The sequence below is a fragment of the Manis javanica genome, chromosome 16, assembly GCF_040802235.1.
Source record: "Manis javanica isolate MJ-LG chromosome 16, MJ_LKY, whole genome shotgun sequence".
NCBI classification, from domain to species: Eukaryota; Metazoa; Chordata; class Mammalia; order Pholidota; family Manidae; genus Manis; species Manis javanica.
In genome coordinates this window covers 13003691-13022571 of record NC_133171.1, presented here as the reverse complement: position 1 = coordinate 13022571, position 18881 = coordinate 13003691, and the positions used below count along the sequence as shown (strand labels likewise).

Below are 18881 nucleotides of genomic sequence, written 5' to 3'. Positions count from 1 at the left end.
ATGGTAGGATTTGTTTCTTTCTTATGGCCGAATAGTCTTCCACTGTGTATATGTACCACATCTTCTTCATCCATTCATCTACTGATGGACACTTAGGTTGCTTCCATATCTTGGCTATTGTAAAAAGTGCTGCAATAAATATAGGGGTGCATCTGTCCTTTTGAATTGGAGAGCTTGTATTCTTTTAGTAAATTCCAAGGAGTGGGATTCCTGGGTCAAATGGTATTTCTATTTTTAGTTTTTCGAGGAACCTCCATATTGCTTTTCACAACAGTTGAACTAGCTTACATTCCCTCCGCAGTGTAGGAGGGTTCCCCTTTCTCTGCATCCTCACCAGCATTTGTTGTTCTTAGTCTTTTTGATGCTGGCCATTCTTACTGGTGTGAGGTGATATCTCATTGTGGTTTTAATTTGCATTTCCCAGATGATTGGGGATGTGGAGCATCTTTTCATGTGTCTATTGGTCATCTGAATTTCTTCTTTGGAGAAATGTCTCTTCATATCCTCTGCCCATTTGTTAATTGGCTTATTTGCTTTTTGGGTGTTGAGGCATGTAAGTTCTTTATATATTTTGGATGTTAACCCCTTGTCAGATATGTCATTTACAAATATTCTCCCATATTGTAGGATGACTTTTTGTTCTGTTGATGGTATCCTTTGCCATACAGAAACCTTTTAGTTTGATGTAGTCCCATGAGTTCATTTTTGCTTTTGTTTACCTTGCTCGAGGAGAAGAAGTTGCTCATGCTTATATTCAGGAGAAGTTTGCCTATATTTTTATCTAAGAGTTTTATGGTTTCATGATTTACAATCAGATCTTTGTTCCATTTTGAGTTTTCTTTGGTGTATGGGTTTAGATAATAATCCAGTTTTATTCTCTTAAATGTAGCTGTCCAGTTTTGCCAACACAAGCTGTTGAAGAGGCTTTCATTTCCCCATTCTATATCTATGGCTCCTTTATCAGATATTAACTGACCATATATGCTTAGGTTTATATCTGGGCTCTCTAGTTTGTTCTATTGGTCTGTGGGTCTGTTCTTGTGCCAGTACCAAATTGTCTTGATTACTGTGGCTGTGTAGTAGAGCTTGAAGACAGGGAGCATAATTCCCTGCACTTTAATTCTTTCTTCTCAGAATTGCTTTGGCTATTCGAGGTCTTTTGTGGTTCCATATGAATTTTAGAACAATTTTCTCTTGTTTGTTGAAGAATGCTGTTGGTATTTTGATAGGAATCGCATTGAATCTATACATTGCTTTAGGGAAGATGGCCATTTTGACAATATTAATTCTTCGTATCCATGAGCCCGGGATGTGTTTCCATTTATTGCTATCTTCTTTAACTTCTCTTAAGAGAGTCTTGTAGTTTTCAGGGTATAGGTCTTTCACTTTCTTGGTTAAGTTTATTCCTAGGTATTCTATTCTTTTTGATGCATTTGTTAATGGAATTGTTTTCCTGATTTCTCTCTCTGCTAGTTCATTGTTAGTATATAGGAATGCCACAGATTTCTGTGTATTAATTTTGTATCCTGCAACTTTGCTGAATTCAGATATTAGATGTAGTAGTTTTGGAGTGGAATTTTTATGTTTTTTATGTACAGTATCATGTTATCTGCAAACAGGGACAGCTTTACTTCTTCCTTGCCAATCTGGATGCCTTTTATTTCTTTGTGTTGTCTGATTGCTGTGGCTAGGATCTCCAGTACTATGTTGAATAGAAGTGGGGAGAGTGGGCATCCTTGTCTTGTTCCCAATCTTAAAATAAAAGCTTTCAGCTTCTCACTATTAAGTATGATGTTGGCTATGGGTGTGTCATATATGGCCTTTATTATGTTGAGGTACTTGCCCTCTATGCCCATTTTGTTGAGAGTTTTTATCATGAATGGATGTTGAATTTTGTCAAATGGTTTTTCGGTATCTATGGAGATGATCATGTGGTTTTTGTCTTTCTTTTTGTTGATGTGGTGGATGATGTTGATGGATTTTCAAATGTTGTACCATCCTTGCATAACTGGAATAAGTCCTACTAGATCACGATGGTTCATCTTTTTGATATATTTTTTAATTCAGTTTGCTAATATTTGGTTGAGTATTTTTGCATCTATCTTCATCAGGGATATTGGTCTGTAATTTTCTTTTTTTGTGGTGTCTTTGACTGGTTTTGGTAGTAGAGTGATGCTGGCCTCATAGAATGAGTTTAGAAGTATTCACTCTTCTTCTACTCTTTGGAAAACTTTAAGGAGGATGGGTATTAGGTCTTCACTAAATGTTTGATAAAATTCAGCAGTGAAGCTATCTGGTCCAGGAGTTTTGTTCTTAGGTAGCTTTTTGATTACCAGTTTGACTTCATTGCTGGTATTTGGTCTCTTCAGATTTTCTGTTTCTTCCTTGTTCAGCCTTGGAAGGTTGTATTTTTCTAGAAAGTTGTTCATTTCTTCTCGGTTATCCAGTTTGTTAGCATATATTCTCTAATAATTCTTTGTATTTCTGTGGTGTCGTTAGTGATTTTTCCTTTCTCATTTCTGATTCTATTTATGTGTGTAGACTTTCTTTTTTTCTTGATAAGTCTGGCTAGAGGTTTACCTAATTTGTTTATTTTCTTGAAGAACCAGCTCTTGCTTTCATTGATTCTTTCTATTGTTTTATTCTTCTCAATTTTATTTATTTCTGCTCTCATCTTTATTATGTCCCTCCTTCTACTCATTTTCGGCCTCATTTGTTCTTCTTTTTCTAGTTTCATTAATTGTGAGTTTATACTGCTTATATGGGATTGTTCTTCTTTCCTGACATAGGCCTGTATTACAATATACTTTCTTCTTAGCATGGCCTTTGCTGCGTCCCACAGATTTTGTGGTGTTGAATTATTGTTGTCATTTGTCTCCATGTATATTGCTTGATCTCTGTATTTGGTCATTGATCCATTGGTTATTTAGGAGCATGTTGTGAAGCCTGCATGTGTTTGTGGGATTTTTCATTTTCTTTGCATAATTTATTTCTAGATTCATACCTTGTGGTCTGAGAAGCTGGTTGGTATAATTTCAGTCTTTCTGAATTTCCTGAGGCTCTTTTTGTGGCTTAGTATATGATCTGTTCTTGAAAATGTTCCATGTGCACTTAAGAAGAATGTCTATTCTGCTGCTTTTGGGTGTAGAGTTCTGTAGATATCTGTTAGGTCCATCTGTTCTTATGTGTTGTTCAGTGCCTCTGTGTCCTTACTTATTTTGTCTGTTTAATCTGTCCTTCAGAGTGAGTGGAGTGTTGAAGTCTCCTAGAATGAATGCATTGCATTCTGTTTCCCCTTTTAATTCACTTAGTATTTGTTTCACATATGTAGCTGCTCCTGTGTTGGGCGAATAGATATTTGTAATCGTTGTATCTTCTTGTTGTATTGACTCCTTCATCATTATGTAATATGCTTTTTGTCTCTTTGTGATTTTCTTTGTTTTGAAGTCTGTTTTGTCTGATACAATTACTACAACTCCTGGTTTTTTTCTCTCTATTAGTTGCATGAAATATCTTTTTCCATCCCTTCACTTTTAGTCTGTGTATGTCTTTGGGTTTAAAGTGAGTCTCTTGTAGGCAGCATATATATGGGTCTTGTTTTTTATCCATTCAGTGATTCTATGTCTTTTGATTGGTGCATTCAGTCCATTTACATTTAGGGTGATTATCGATAGGTATGTACTTATTGACATTGCAGACTTTAGATTTGTGGTTACCAAAGGTTCAAGGTTAACTTCTTTACTTTCTAAGAGTCCAACTTAATTCATTTAATATGCTATTACAAACACAATCTAAAGGTTCTTTCCTTTTTCTTCTCCTATTTCTTCCTCCTCCATTCTTTGTATATTAAGTATCATATTCTGTACTCTTTGTCTATCCCTTGATTGACTTTGGGGATGGTTAGTTTAATTTTACATTTGCTTAGTAATTAGCTGTTCTATTTTCTTTACTGTGGTTTTATTACCTCTGGTGACAGCTATTAAACCTTAGGAACACTTCCATCTGTAGCAGTCCCTCCAAAATAGACTGTAGAGATGGTTTGTGGCAGGTAAATTCTCTCAGCTTTTGCTTATCAGGAAATTGTTTAATCTCTCCTTCAAATTTAAATGATAGTCTTGCTGGATAAAGTAATCTTGGTTCCAGGCCCTTCTGCTTCATTGCATTAAATACATCATGCCACTCCCTTCTGGCCTGTAAGGTTTCTGCTGAGAAGTGTGATGTTAACCTGATTGGCTTTCCTTTGTATGTGATCTTATTTTTCTCTCCAGCTGCTTTTAATAGTCTCTCCTTATCCTTGATCTTTGCCATTTTAATTATTATATGTCTTGGTGTTGTTTTCCTTGGGTCCCTTGTGTTGGGAGATGTGTGCACCTCCATGGCCTGAGAGACTATCTCCTTTCCCAGATTGGGGAAGTTTTCAGCAATTACCTCCTCAAAGATACTTTCTATCCCTTTCTCTCTCTTCTTCTTCTTCTGGTACTGCTATAATACAAATGTTGTTCCGTTTGGATTGGTCACACAGTTCTCTCAATATTCTTCAATTCTTAGAGAGGCTTTTTTTGTCTCTCTACCTCAGCTTCTTTGTATTCCTCTTCTCTAGTTTCTATTTCATTTATCGTCTCCACCATGTCCAGTCTGCTTTTAATACCCTCCATTGTGCTCTTCAATGATTGGATCTCCATCCAGAATTAATTCCTGGTTCTTGAATATCTTTCCGTACCGCCATTAGTATGTTAATGATTTTTATTTTGAAGTCCCTTTCAGGAAGAGTCATGAGGTCCATGCCATCTTTCTCAGGAGTTACTTTAATTTTACTCTGGACCAGGTTTCTTTGGCATTGCATATTTGTATATGGTGCCCTCTAGTGTCCAGAAGCTCTACTCCTGGAGCTGCTCAGCCCCTGAAACAATGTCAGGGGTCGCAGAGGAGTGGTAATGGTTCCTGGGGGGGATGGAATAGCTGTTTCCTGCTTCTCAGCTGCTATGCCTGCTTCCACTGCCTGAATCAGTAGGTCGAGCAGATGGTTATAAGCTTTTGTCCCAGAGCACCCTGATATGGATCCCTGCTTTCCACAAGTGGCTGGAATATCAGTCTCTCCAGGAAGTCTGCCTTAGTTTTCCAACCCCATCATCACAAGAGTATCAGGAAAGCACCATGAAATGTAGGTTTGTGCTCCCAGGGCAGATCTCTGGAGCTAGGTATTCAGCAGTCCCAGGCCTCCACTTCCTCCTCGCTCTGTTTCTCCTCCTCCCGGCTGTTGAGCTGAGGTGGGGGAAGGGCTTGGATCCCGCTGGGCCACAGCTTTGTTACATTACCCTGTTCTGTGAGGTCTGCTGTTTTGTCCAGGTGTATGCAGTCTGGCGCAATACTCTTTCCTGTTGCTCTCTCAGGATTAGTTGTATTAATTATATTTTCATATTACATGCAGTTTTAGGTGGATGCTATCTCACCTATCACGCCGCCATCTTTATTCCTGATAAATTGGAATTTTACAGATATGTGTAAGCCATAATATTTTTTGTTGACCCAATGTTGATAGACATAAGTGTATTTATTCTAGCTTAAAGTATAATCTCTCAAAATGTAATGTTGATTACAGGAGACCTGCAGGGGTAGCATAAGTTTGTATCATAGTGAACCGACTCAAGGAGAAATAGAGTGGGAATTAGGAGAGGCCTGAGTTTCATCTTGCTTGCAGGCTTGCAGGGGGGAGTTGCCTGCAGTTCCCGGGTGACTTTAATGTCAAAATGAATTCCTTAGTAACATAAGATACAGCATTCCTGGGTCAGGGACGCAGGACTTGCTCTGCTCAGTAGGCAGGCTGAGCTTCATGTTTACAGCAGTCCTGTTTGCATCAGGTCCTCTTGCTCCCCAAGGCATGTGGGTGCAAAACGGTGGGAGGTTTAGGTGGATGTTGCAAATGCTGTGTGTATGCATCACAGTTAAGGAGAACCATCAGGTTAGGGAACCCTAATCTTTTATGAGGAGGCTGCTAGCAAACCTGCCCAAACTTTGCGTGGGAGGCAGGCAGTAACTTTATTATTCTGGATGGCAGACAAGTCTGCCCTCTGCTCCAGACAGAGAGCTGCCATCTCCATGCTAAAAGACTGTCTTCTTTACAAATACCCTTGGAAAGATGTTACTGAATGAAAACTGCCAGTGAATCTGCTCATAAGACATGTAGAAACAGGTGAAACCCATGGAGAATTGCTCCTCAGTACTGTTTACTGTGTTAACTGAAATGCACCAGTTTGACAACATAGAGTTTTCCCCTATTTTTCACTACATCTCTATGGGGAACTTGAACTTTATTTTGGATCCCCATTTTCATTTATATTTTCAATTGAAGAACAAAATGATAAGACCTGGATTTAGGTGCTTATTGTAGAGTGGATGAATGGGCACTGTCTTTGGTGGGGGGTGCATTTTATACTTTGCTGTAGGTATGGGAGTGGATAGTATAGTAGGATTGGCTCTGATGAAACATTGAGTAAATTTAATCTGATAGATTAAATGGGGCTTCTTCAGTTGGCCTGAAGAATCTCCATTCATAAGAACTTCTTTTAAGTCCTGGAGAAGAGCTCACATCCATACTTCTCTTGACTGTGAACTCGTCTGGATGACTCTCACTCAATTAACTTAGAACCTTCTCTTCCTCATTGGGTCCCTATGTGAGTACAGGCCATCACTCCTCTATGATTTATTCACTGAGTGAATGTAAACTTACTTGCATTGATTTTCTCTTGCTTCATTTTAAAATCATACCTAGTTTAAACTCTGTCAGCTTTATTTTGAAATTGCTTCTATCACTTATGAGAATGTATATCTAGTGCCTACCATGTGATCAAAGGCCCTGCCCTCAAGGTAAGAAACCTTAGGTCTTCTCAGGTTTTGTTAAAGTCTTGTTTAGATTTTTACGAATTTTGATGTTATCATCAGACAACTTTCTAGCAAGTGAATATTTATTAAACTGTCTGATTTTTGTACTCAAAGACTGCTTTATTTTAGGGAAGTGAGTCCTCACGTGACTCTGTTCAACAGGATCAGAGGGCGTTTGGAATGGAGTCCTGTGGTTTACAGTTTCAAACTGCTGATGTGTAACTTTGCTTCACTCCTATATTTGTATATTGACGTGTGGTTTTAAAAGCATTTAAAAAATTGTTTCCACTGTTCTTAATAGTATCCTATGAGTCAAGCAGGCAGGTATTACCTTCATCTTAGACATGTGATAACCAAGACCAGAGTGAGCAGATGACTTGCCCGTGTTTTGGGGTTAGTGATTGTCACCCATAATATTTGCCCTGTCTTAGGGATCACCAGTCTACTAGCTTTAATTTTAATTCTCTTCTAATTCCCATCACCCGTGTTTTACTCTAGGCTGGTATTTTTCTTTACTGTTACATAAACAGACTATGATAGGCAGAATGACGTTCTACCCCTAGATGTTCAGTTCATATATTAACCCCTGGAACCTGTGAATATGTTACATCTCATGGCAAAAGGGACTTAGCAGATGTGGTTAAATTAAGGATCTTGAGATGGGGAGATTATCCTGTGTCTAATATAATCTCAGAGGTCCATAAATGGTGAGGAGGGAGTCAGAAACAGAAAGATGGCATTGTAAGAAAGACTCAACTGGCCATTCATTGCTGGATTTGAAGATGGAGGAAGAGGTGACAAGCCAAAGAATGGGGGTATCCTCTGGAAGCTGGGAAAAGCAAAGGAGTGGATCCTCTCCAGAGCCTTCAGAAAGTAACTGAGCTTTGTTAACACACCTGGATTTTAACTGTGTGGGATCCAGTTCAGACTTCTGACCTACTGAATTGTAAGTAATAAATGTGTGTTGAGCCACCACATTTATGGTAATTGTTAACAGCAGTATTAAAAAACTAATGCAGAGATAGTGTGTTTGTCATACTTTTCACTTAGAATTCTCTGATTTCTTATTGCTGATACACATTTATCCTCACATTGTACCCTTCCTTTGTGTACTAGCCATTCATTATTCATTCCATCATCTTGGAGTTCTTTGCTCATTTTAAATTATCCAACAAATATTTTTGAGTGCCTCCTGTCAGTAATATATTCCTTCCTTTGGTATTACAGAGAATACAAGATGTCCCTGTTTTTAGGGAACTTGATCTAATGAGGAGTAGCAATGTATCATTTCAGCAAATATTTATTCAACACAGCTCTACGATAGGTACTTTAATAGCCACTGGTCAGAGAGCTAACACAATTAGTGAGGGTGTGTGTGGAATTTATGCCTGTATGTTCTGTCATCACCATCATTATTGTTATGTATAAAAAGACTTCTCCTGGCACTTCAAGGAACAAGGTCGTGAAAATCAGAGGACTTAGTGTGGTGCTGCCATTTCTTCCACCTTTGGTCTCTGCACCTTTCGCAGAACTTCCAACAGCGCTATGCTGGGACAGAGCATCCGGAGGTTCACAACCTCGTGGTCCCTAGGAGACACTATGAGGAGGGCCCAGGGAAGAATTTGCTGTTTTTGGTGGAAAACAAGTGGCAGTTACTAATTATGATGACTCTGTAACTTGGGTCTGGATTTGCTGCACCTTTCTTTATAGTAAGACACCAACTGCTTAAGAAATAAGGATATTTTATTTAATTCATGAAGCAGATATGCAGGGAAGCATTTTAAGAGGTTCAGTCTCTTTGAAAATGGATCAAACTCTTGAGTTCAAAATACTAGATGTGTCTGTAAATAAACTTATGTCATGAATCAAAAAAAAAGAGACTTCTTTGTTGAAGTTGAGGAAGCAAGTAGCCATGTTGGCAGGAACTGTGGGTGATATCTAGGATATGAGGGCAGTCCCTGGATGACAGCTAGCAAGAAACTAACGCCTTCGGTCCTAGAGCCACAATAATTGGTTTGCTAACACATGATGGGGCCCCATAGATCCACTCAGACTTTGGGTGAGACCAACACCTGGCTTGTAGCCTTGCAGAGGACCCAGCTAAGTGTGCCAGGCTCTGGACCAATAACAAATGTGAACTAATAAATGTGTGGCATTTTAAGCTGCTGAGTTTGTAGTGATGTTGCTTTGCAGCAATAGAGAATTAATATAAGGAGAACTCCTCCAGAAATAGCTGTAAGACAGGGTAGACTGTGGTTGAGGAAATAAAGGAAAATCTCATGGAGGAGTTGCTTCTGAACTGTACAAGAGGGCAGGACTTTGAGATGATAGACTTTTCTGGGCAGGTGCATGACTAAACGAGTGGAGAGGAAGGCATAAGACTTGTTCCAGGGATGTTGGTCAGATTAATTGACTGAAATGTAGAGATCATGTGAAAATAGTAGAGGATAGGCTACTAAGATTGGATGGACCAGATTATGGTGAGCCTTGTAATTTAGACCCTGGGGTTTCAACTTCATTCATTAAGTAGTAAGACGACATCAAAAGCTTTTGAACAGAGAAGTAGTGTGACAGCAGTTACCATTTTAGGATATTAATTGGGAGAGGAGATGGTAGACAACAGTTTAAAGGGTAGCTAGGGGAAGAAGGACCAGTTATTTCCTTTTTACAGGTGTGAGAAGATAAGAATCTCAACTACAGTGATAGTTACTCCTTCACTCAGGAAATACTGGTCACTGAATATGAGTCCAGCATGCAGTAGCTAGGAGGGCGACAGGAAGAGTGAGTGTGAGAACAAAATCAAAAGATTTGGCTGCTGATTGGATTGTTGGACTGGGGGACCAGGAGAAGTGTTTCTGGTTAGTGCCAATGACCTTCAATTAGTCATGGACAAGGACTGTATTTCACTGCCGAGTTTCTAACACAGTACCTTGAATGATACTTGCAGTTAATATCTCCTTTATAAAAATCCTGGTGAAATATTTACTGCATTAAAAAAGCACTGGGAATGTAGGAGTGCAGTATATCACACTAAAGAGCAAGGCTGGATAAACTGTAGCCCATGGGCCAAGTCCACTTGCTGCCTGTTTTTGTAAACTAGGTTTTATAGAACGTCTGTTTCTTTACTGTCTATAGCTGCTTTCACATAGAGTTGAATAGCCACAACAGAGGCTGCAGCTTGCAAAGCCTAAACTGTTTACTGTCTGGCTCTTTACTGAGAAAAGTCTGCCAACCTTTGCTGTGTTTGTCTCTTGTGTAGAGTGAATTTTTATAGCTACAGATGATATCTCCAAATGGGAGAGTGTGGAGACAGAAGGAATGAGGTTGAGGTAGAGAAAATGTTTGTTTCAGGATGGGAAGAGGGGGAAATGCTAGTGAGGGAGAGAGAAAACAGAGTCCAGACTAATAGCATATGTATCAGAATTTCATTCCTATATGGCTGAAGAATATTCCATTGAGTGGATAGAACATGTTGTGCTGCTCCACTCAGCTGTTCTAGGACACTTGGATTGTTTTCACTTTTTGTCTTATGTGAATAATGCTGCAGTGGACGATTCATATACGGGTATCTCTTTGGACACTTGTTTTCCATTCACTTGGGTATATAGACTGGCATGGAGCTGCAGGACTGAATTTTGAATAGGAGGGCTTCAGGGGAGGTCAGGAGGAATTAGAACTGAAAAAGGGCTTTTTGATTTTGGTAACTGGAAGTCATTTGGCTGCCTTTGAGCTGAGCAGGGGACAGCAGTAAGATTACAGAGTTACCGCAGGACAAAGTGGGGGCTGCAGGGTAGGTTACACTTTGTAAGGTTTGGCTGAGAAGTAGACAGTTACCTACCTTTCTAGGGCATCCAGGTCAGTAAAGGTTTTTGTTTTTCCTGATAGAAAGGAAACGACCTCTTTTAAGTCAGAGTGGAGCCAGGGAAGTAGAGTGCGGCTGTGGGAAAGACGATGAAGCAGGGAAGGTCACAGGCTCCGAGAGGCCTCAGTAGGATGAGAGAATCCAGGTCTTCCGGGGGTGTTTCTAGTGCAGGGGGTGTCTCTGCCTGCAGCTGCACTGTCCTTGGAGAGCCCTTCTGCGCCTCATTTGGTGCAGTGGTCCTGGTTGTGAAGCCTCGGAACTTCCTCATATCTACACAGCAGTCTTAATAAATTTTTTTTCTAATTTTCTTGGCTGTGGGATGGTTTGTAGACTTGCCAGTGAGCTATCTCAGTGACTCCAGGGTGGAATATGATAGTATATGACGGTGGGTGAGGGCTTGGCTAGGGAGATTAAACCAGGTTTTGAATTCCCCTGAAGAACACAGAAGTACATGTGGGTGGACACAGCAGCAAGATTTTCATGATTTGATTAGGGTGGTGTACAGAAATTTGCTGGCCACAAGTGCTGAGAATTAAAGGAGTGCTATGGTTTGATGTCTCAGAGTGGTGCTGGGAAGTGATGATAAGATGCTCTTGCTGTACCTCTTTTGGTTCTAGGGAATGAATAAGAGTCCTGAATATCCAAGTAATTCCCAGATTTTTATATTTCATAGTCAAAACTTGAGAATGATATGTGGTGACCAAGATTTATTTTGAAAGAACCTTGAGAATAGCAAGTTCCTACTTACTAATAGTCTTTTAATTAAAAAAAGACATTTTATACATTAAAATGTGAGAAGAATGTACTGTCAGGATAAAGAATAATCACCAAATTATAAATTTTGTCCATTTCTCTCATTTTGTCAAGGAATGGGTTAAAAAATGGGTCATGAAATGGCATTGTCTATTGACTGCATTTGGGAGCCACCAATTAATATTTTTATTTAAAAACATATTCATTTGGTGATTCCCAGAATGCAAATACAAAATTCCTGGCCTATGGTGACTGTCTTGCCAATGGGTTTTAGCCCTGGGCAAGTTCACTATGGATTCACTGTGACCAAAGGAATCGACAGCAAAACATTCTTGGGGTGAAAGGGTTTATTACCCGGCTTGTTCTCCGGCGGTAGGTCGAGCACTAGCGTGTCTGCCTCTGCGCAGAGCACTGGGCCGAGCTCTCTGTATAGCGCAATAATAGCTTATTGCCTACAGGTGTGGAAGTGGCAGCTCAGCAACAGGCCAGTTACATCATCAGGTGGTTTAAGTTCAGTGAGGATCCTGGCCATAGGAACCCCAACTTCCCCACACTCCACCCCTCCAGGATTCTCGCCTTACAATCTACACACTTCAATCTTCTGCAGTGGTCCCTGTGCGAGAAAGCTGGAGCACTGTAACCAGATTCCACAATAGCAACAGAGGATAACAACAACTTAGAGATAATAAAAATTAAAATACAGCAAGATTTTGATACAAATATTATAATAATCCTCAAGCCAGAGGAAGTTCCCAATACACAAAGACTTTAGGGGAGATAAGACACATGTTTTAATGCCACCAACATAGGCAAATCTCGTCCATCAGGTAGTTTGCATGCAAGAGAGTGGTCCTGTGATAGGACTGTAGGAGGAAGGGGGTCCCTTCCAGGTCTAGTAAACCACACTTTTACTCCTTTCCCCGTGGGAGTTACTGAAGGGTCCATATGTAGTGCTACTGGAGCTGCATGCACTGGCCTTAATGATAAAACAAAACTCCTTGGTAAGATGCTCTTACCTTCTGGCCATTCAGGATATACTACTGTGACCTTTGGCAGCCACTCTGCTGTTATTCCAGGAATACACAGGAGGCCAGCTTCCAGGCCTTGTCCCCAAGGTGCCAGGAGAGCCAGCCATTGTTGGTCCATGTGTCAAAAGGTCCAAGGCCACGTCCACTCAATGGAGTCCCCGGGGTTCAGTGCAGTTGGTGCTGGCAAACCTCGGCTTCAGTGATTCTTCCTTGGTTTGTATTTACAGTTGTATAAGGGAGGCAGCCTTATGTGTTAACATGTCTACAGGGCTCAGTGCTCCCTTTCGGGGTCTCATTCAAACACTGTAGCATGGTCTGTAAGCGGACTGACCATCCCCACAGACTACTGGTATCTGACTTTAGTCTGGATTTTAACAAGCCATTGTGCCTCTCTATCAATCTTGCTGTGGGAGGACTGTATGGCACATGAAACTTCCACTTGATTCCCAGCTGTCGTACCCATTCTTGCAGGTATGTCCAGTAAAATGGGTGCCCTAATCACTCTCAGTCACCTGTGGTTGGCCATAAGCAGCAAAGAGACTCTCCAGGCCTCTTTTAGTTGCCTGCTGTTCTGCACAGGGGGTAGGAAAAGCAACCAGAAGTCCAGTAGCTGTGTCCACATAAGTCATTGTGTATACCGATATCCTTCTGACTCAGGTAGAGGCCAAATGTAGTCTATCTGCCACCTGACAAGGGGTATAGGCCCCTTAGCTATTGTTCCATGTTGTTGTGGAACTCAGTGTAAGTCTCTTTTGGATCACACAACACACTCCTGCTGGGCTCTACTAACTTCTTCGAAGGTCAAAGGCAAGCCCTACCAATGGCTACAGCCCACATTGTCTTTTGCTCTGCATGCAACAAACGCTGATGTAGCCATTGGGCTACATCAGAGGCAGGCTTTCCTTCTAACCAGTGTATCTGGGCCAATTTATCTGCCTCATCATTTCCTGTGGATGCCAGTGGCAAATGACCTGTTACATGGTATATTGTAATTATTTTGGTCTGACCACAGGCCCATAAGTCTTGCAATCATTCTTGCCCCCAAAGGGGTTGGTGACCAACCAGCCAGTTGGCATGGTACCAGGTTGGTAGCCACAGGGTCAAGCCCCAATAGACAGCCCAGCTATCAGTGCAGACAACTATAGGGGAGGGCTCCTGGCTGATCACAAGCCACACAGCACGCAACTCTGCCCATTGGCTGCTCTTCCCCTCACCATCTTCCATCCATGTTGTCTCAGTCTTAGGATGGAAAGCTATGGCCCTCCATTTTGGGGGCTGCCCATGGCTGGAGCCATCTGTATACCATGCACCTTTGGGTATAGGGGGTCTTCCCTTCCGATAGGGACTCTCTGCTACTAATGGTTCAAAAGCAAATTCTTCCTGCTTTCCACTGGTATATGTTACTGGCCTCAACAAGTATTGGAGTTCTTCACTCAAGGGGCTCCTAGAGAGAGCACTATGCTGCTGTAGGTAAGCACCCCACTTGGCTAGTGTGTGTGTTTGTGCCACACCACTCCTTGGCTTTTGGGTCCAGTCTCATACCCACCCCAAGATGGGATAGGTGGTAATTACCTTTATCGGGGCCATTCCAGTGACGGGTTCTGTAGCCAGCAAGGTGATACACAGCAGCCAGTTGTTTTTCTGTCAAAGTGTGTCATACCTCTGTCCCCTTCCAGAGTTGTGACCAGAATCCAAAGGGTTGGCGAGTTCGTTCAAGCTGCTGCCAGAGACCCCAGCCATAACCATCTTCAGTGACATGAACATCCAGCTCACAGGGCCTTGATGGGTCTATCACACTCAGGGCCTGCACGGCCTTGACTGCCCATTTTGCTATAGTAAAGGCAGATGCACATGTCTCATCCCAGTCCCACCTGACGCCCTTTCATGCCAACCGGTATAAGGGCTTCAGAATTTGTGCCAAGTGCAGTATAAACACTATCCAGTAGCCTAGAAGACCCAGAAATTCCTGTATCAATGTTACAATTGGGGTAGGAAAGGCCTAGACTTTGTTTATAACTGCTTCTGGTATAATTTTGGCCTTACCCGACCAGATGACCCCCAGAATTTAACAGACAAACCAGGTCTCTGAACCTTGGTGCTGTTCACAGCCCATCCTTTCTCCTGTAAATGTTGCATCAGTCTAGGTGCTGCACCTTCTAGATCTGAAAGAGAATCGAACGTGAGCATGACATCATCAATATAATGGTGCAGCCGCACCGTTGGTGGTTTTTCCCATGTAGTAAAGTCCTGGGCTACAAGTCCATGACAGATGGTGGGGCTGTGGAGGTATCCCTGTGGGAGGATGGGGAAAGTCCATTGCCGTCCATTGCCGTCCTTCCTACATGAAGGAAAACTGTTCCTGACTTTCCTATTCAATGTCAATAGAAAAGAAGGCATTAGCAAGATCTACCCACATAATGGTATGTTCCTACTTCCTGGCTGAGGGTATCCATCAGGCCTGCAATAGAGGGGACAGAAGCATGCATAGAGGGTATGACTTTATTCAGTTCTCTGTAATCCACAGTCATACGCCAGGAGCCATCTGGCTTTTTTACAGGCCACACTGGGGAATGGAAGGGACTATGGGTGGGCTTTATAATACACACCTTTTCTGGCTCCTGGAGAGTTTCTCCAATCTCTTTATGCCCTCCAGGCAGTTTGTGTTGTTTGGTATTAGTCACCTGCCGAGGCACAGGCAAAGCTATGGGTGGGTGCCTAGCATGGCCCCTCAGAACTGCCTTCACCACACATACTCTCAGTCTGAACTCACCTGCGGTGGTCTGCAACCATAGACCCTGCAGGATATCAATCCCCAAAATATACTCAGGAATAGGTGATATATACACAGTATACTCTTTTGGGGGTAGACATCCTATTCCCAAAGGGATTTGGGCTTTTTTCACCCTGATAGCCTTCCCCCCATATCCATCTATGATAGTGGGGGTACTGGGGAACCGCTTAAGGTTACCATGAATCAGTGAACATTCAGCCTGTGTCCACCAGAGCCAGGACACGTTGTATATTCACTGGGGACCAATGGATAGCTATTTCAACATGTGGCCTCTGGTTCCCCCCTGGTCCCTAAGGGCAGATACCTTGACCTTCCCCTCAGTCAAACCGTGTTCCCCAGTCACCTTCCTGTGTGGGCTCAAGTGAGGTTGGTTTGATCTCCAGCAGGAAGTCTTGCAAACACACAGGCCAGACTCATGGCTCTGTCTCTGACCTCTGCCTCTTTGGCCTTAATGGCGGGAACTGCTGCTCTGGTTTCAGTTGTTGCCATAGCTCCAGTAAGATCCTATTTGACTTCCCATCTAGTTTCCTTCCATCTGCTCCTGCCCATATTAAATCAACCCACATCTGGGTCCTTGTATCCTTCATAGGGCCCTGTAAATTCTTCTTGTGAGGTCTTATTTCTTTCCGGATTCTCGTTGCTTCTGCCTCTCCTAAGTCTTCTACTGTACATGTCACCTCGCTTATGGGCTGCCTTAAGTGAGGGGAAAGAATGGCCACTAGAGACCCAAAGAGGGATGTAGGAGCCGTTTGAACTTCAGTATTTCTCATCCCAGTAGTGAAAATCTCTTTATCTGAGTTATCATTCTCTGGACTGTAGATGGCATTTCTTATGCCTAGCTCTTGTAGCACCTGTTTGAGCTCAGCATACGTCTGCCTTCTAACAGGAGATGATGGTAGATCACCTGGATTGGGCCACACAGCACAAAGTGCAGCCATAAGCCAATCGAGGAGGGAGTGACTCCCTGGGGTCCGATGTGCATTTTGCAATCGCTGCCTCAAGGCAGGCTGCACTGTCAGGGAAGCCACCTCTCCCATCTCTGCTCCCGACAGAACAATTCCATCCACCCCTAAGTCCCACAGACGCAGGAGCCAAGCTGATATTGACTCTGAGGGCTTCTACCTAAACCGGGAGCCCAAATCTAGCAGCTAAGCCTGAGTACAGGGGCGGACCATAGAGAGCTCCACGACCTGGGGAGGGGGCTGCTCCTCTCCTTGGGCAACTTTCAGCTGCTGGATTTTTATTTTCTTTACAACCACTGGGCGTGCTTTCAATACAGGAGGCACCAGTGCCTCCAGCACCACCCCTTCATCCTTCCCCAGCTCCTCCATTTCTGGGGCTGATGGCACCTTTCTCTCCTCTCTCCCGAGTGCCTCCTCTGCTACAATCTTTACCTTTTCTACTGTGTCTTGCAGCAATGCTACCTCAGTCTTCAGAAGGTCTCTTACCTTCAGCTCAATGCTTCGCAGCTGATGTTCTCGTGCCACCTCTGCCTGTGCTTCCCTCAGGAGTTTGTCCTTTTCCTTGATGGCCTCTTCCTCCTTCAGAACACCTGGCAGTGCTGCTGTTTTGTCTCTAATGGCACCTTGCTGCCAGCGCTCTCGTGCTGCCTCCTCCTGCATCCGGGCCATCTCCTTCCTCAGGGAATCCACAGAGGTTTGCTGCTCGCGTTCTCGTGCTGCCTCCTCCCGCATCAATACCACGTCCCTCCTCAGGGCATCCGCAGAAGTCTGCAGCTCGCATTCCCGTGCCGTCTCTTGCAACAATGCCACTTCCCTCCTCAGGAAATCTACTGAAGTTTGCAGCTTGCATTCTCATGCCACCATTTCTTGGGTCTCCTCTGTAGACCTTTTTAAGACTGTGAGATGCAGCCAACTCACAGTCCCTGCTGCCTCACAGGCACTCTGCTTCTCAAAAGATCTGCTTACTATATCAAGAGCCACCCCTATTGCCTCAGGTGTCACCTCCACTTGCCTCCAGTCCTGGGGTGGGGCCCAGTTTTCTAGGAGGCAAGCCACCTCAGACCACATACCCACTGGGGGATGATCCACTGTTTCCCCATTCACAGGGGCAGCCCACTTAAGTACCCCTCCCATAAGGGCAGCCTGTCTTTTCCCTTAGTCAACAGTGAATCCTGCCGACTACACCAATTGTCTCGCTAATGGGTTTCAGCCCCCGGCAAGTTCGCTATGGATTCAGTGTGTCCAAAGGAATCAACAGCGAAACATTCTTGGGGTGAAAGGATTTATTACCTGGCTTGTTCTCCAGTGGTAGGTCGAGCACTAGCATCTCTGCCTCCGCACAGAGCACTGGGCTGAGCTCTCTATATAGTGCAATAATAGCTTACTGCCTACAGGTGTGGAAGCGGCAGCCCAGCAACAAGCCAGTTACATCATCAGGTGGCCAGTGAGGATCCTGGCCATAGGAACCCCAACTTCCCCACAGTGAACATCTTTTGTTGGACTTCATTGTTGGACATATGGTTTCATGACTGTATGATCTAGAGTGGGGCTGAATATTGAAAACTAGACTGTCTGGAAGAATCTGGAATTACTGTACTTTAAAATACTTTGTCGTTTCTGTACACATTCGATATTGAGAACGATAAGAGGTGCTTGGTAAGCATTAGTTAGTTGGTTGTTTGAGATTTCATTTTTTGCCACTTCCTTTGGCTTCCTAGGCAGACCCCCAAGGCATTTTTCTACCTCACAAATAAGACCAGCAGAAGCTAGTACAGTTCAGGATCCCCACTTAGCCCTTACAGTTCTGTTTTTGCAGCTGTTCCTAGTCTCTGAGTTTACTGGGGAGGAATATGCAAATTAACTGTTGTGTTGTTTCAGCTTCAGCTCAGGAACCTGAAACTGACAGCGAGTTCTGGAGTCGCTTCTGAGTGGTTTTGATGTGGTTTTGTGAGATTGGCCAGCCCTCTGTGGGAGAGAAAAGTATTGAATGAATTTCTCAAGGGTGATTGGGAAGATTTTCAGGAGTTGTTTGAGGGGAAGTCGTAATACATAATGGGTTTTTTGGAGTGTTTGGCTCATCTCCATTTAGATATAAATCTTGAAAAGGAGACCATAGAAATTGGAATAAATATTGAACTGCCTCCATTGTTTTTTTCTTTCAGGTTTCTTGTGGACTGTAGCGGTTTTTCATTTCACCCTCTCATCCGTTTTGCTATTTTGAGTAATTTACAAAGTCATGAATTACTTTAATTTATATGGTACTTTCTTTCCACTGAGTTGTCTTTTAATCTTTACTGCTGTATGTAGATTTTAAACTGTCTTAGCATAATCAAAAGTTTATAGTATTGCCATACTATTATTATGGGAATTTTGATTTAATTGCTAAAAATAAGAGTGTTTTAGAAGAAATTCTTTTATCTAGACCAGGCAAATGATAGGGATCCCAACTAGAAATCTCAGAAGATTCTCTATGTAGGGCACAGTGGATAGTGGAGGGCTTAGGGTTGGGTCCAGGAAACCTGAAATTAGTACTTGGCTCTTTGAATAGTGCAAATCACTAAATGTTCATGGGGTTTATTTTTTTCTTCTCTTTAAATACACATTTC

The 18881-nt window shown here is 42.6% G+C and overlaps 1 protein-coding gene and 1 pseudogene across 1 annotated transcript in view; both read left to right on the top strand.

Moving 5' to 3' along the window:
* GMDS (GDP-mannose 4,6-dehydratase) overlaps positions 1 to 18881 on the top strand; it is a 703979-nt gene that overhangs the window by 17829 nt on the left and 667269 nt on the right. The gene's annotated exons all lie outside the window — the stretch shown is intronic.
* LOC140846901 (cytochrome c oxidase subunit 7C, mitochondrial pseudogene) lies at positions 2682 to 10285 on the top strand (annotated as a pseudogene).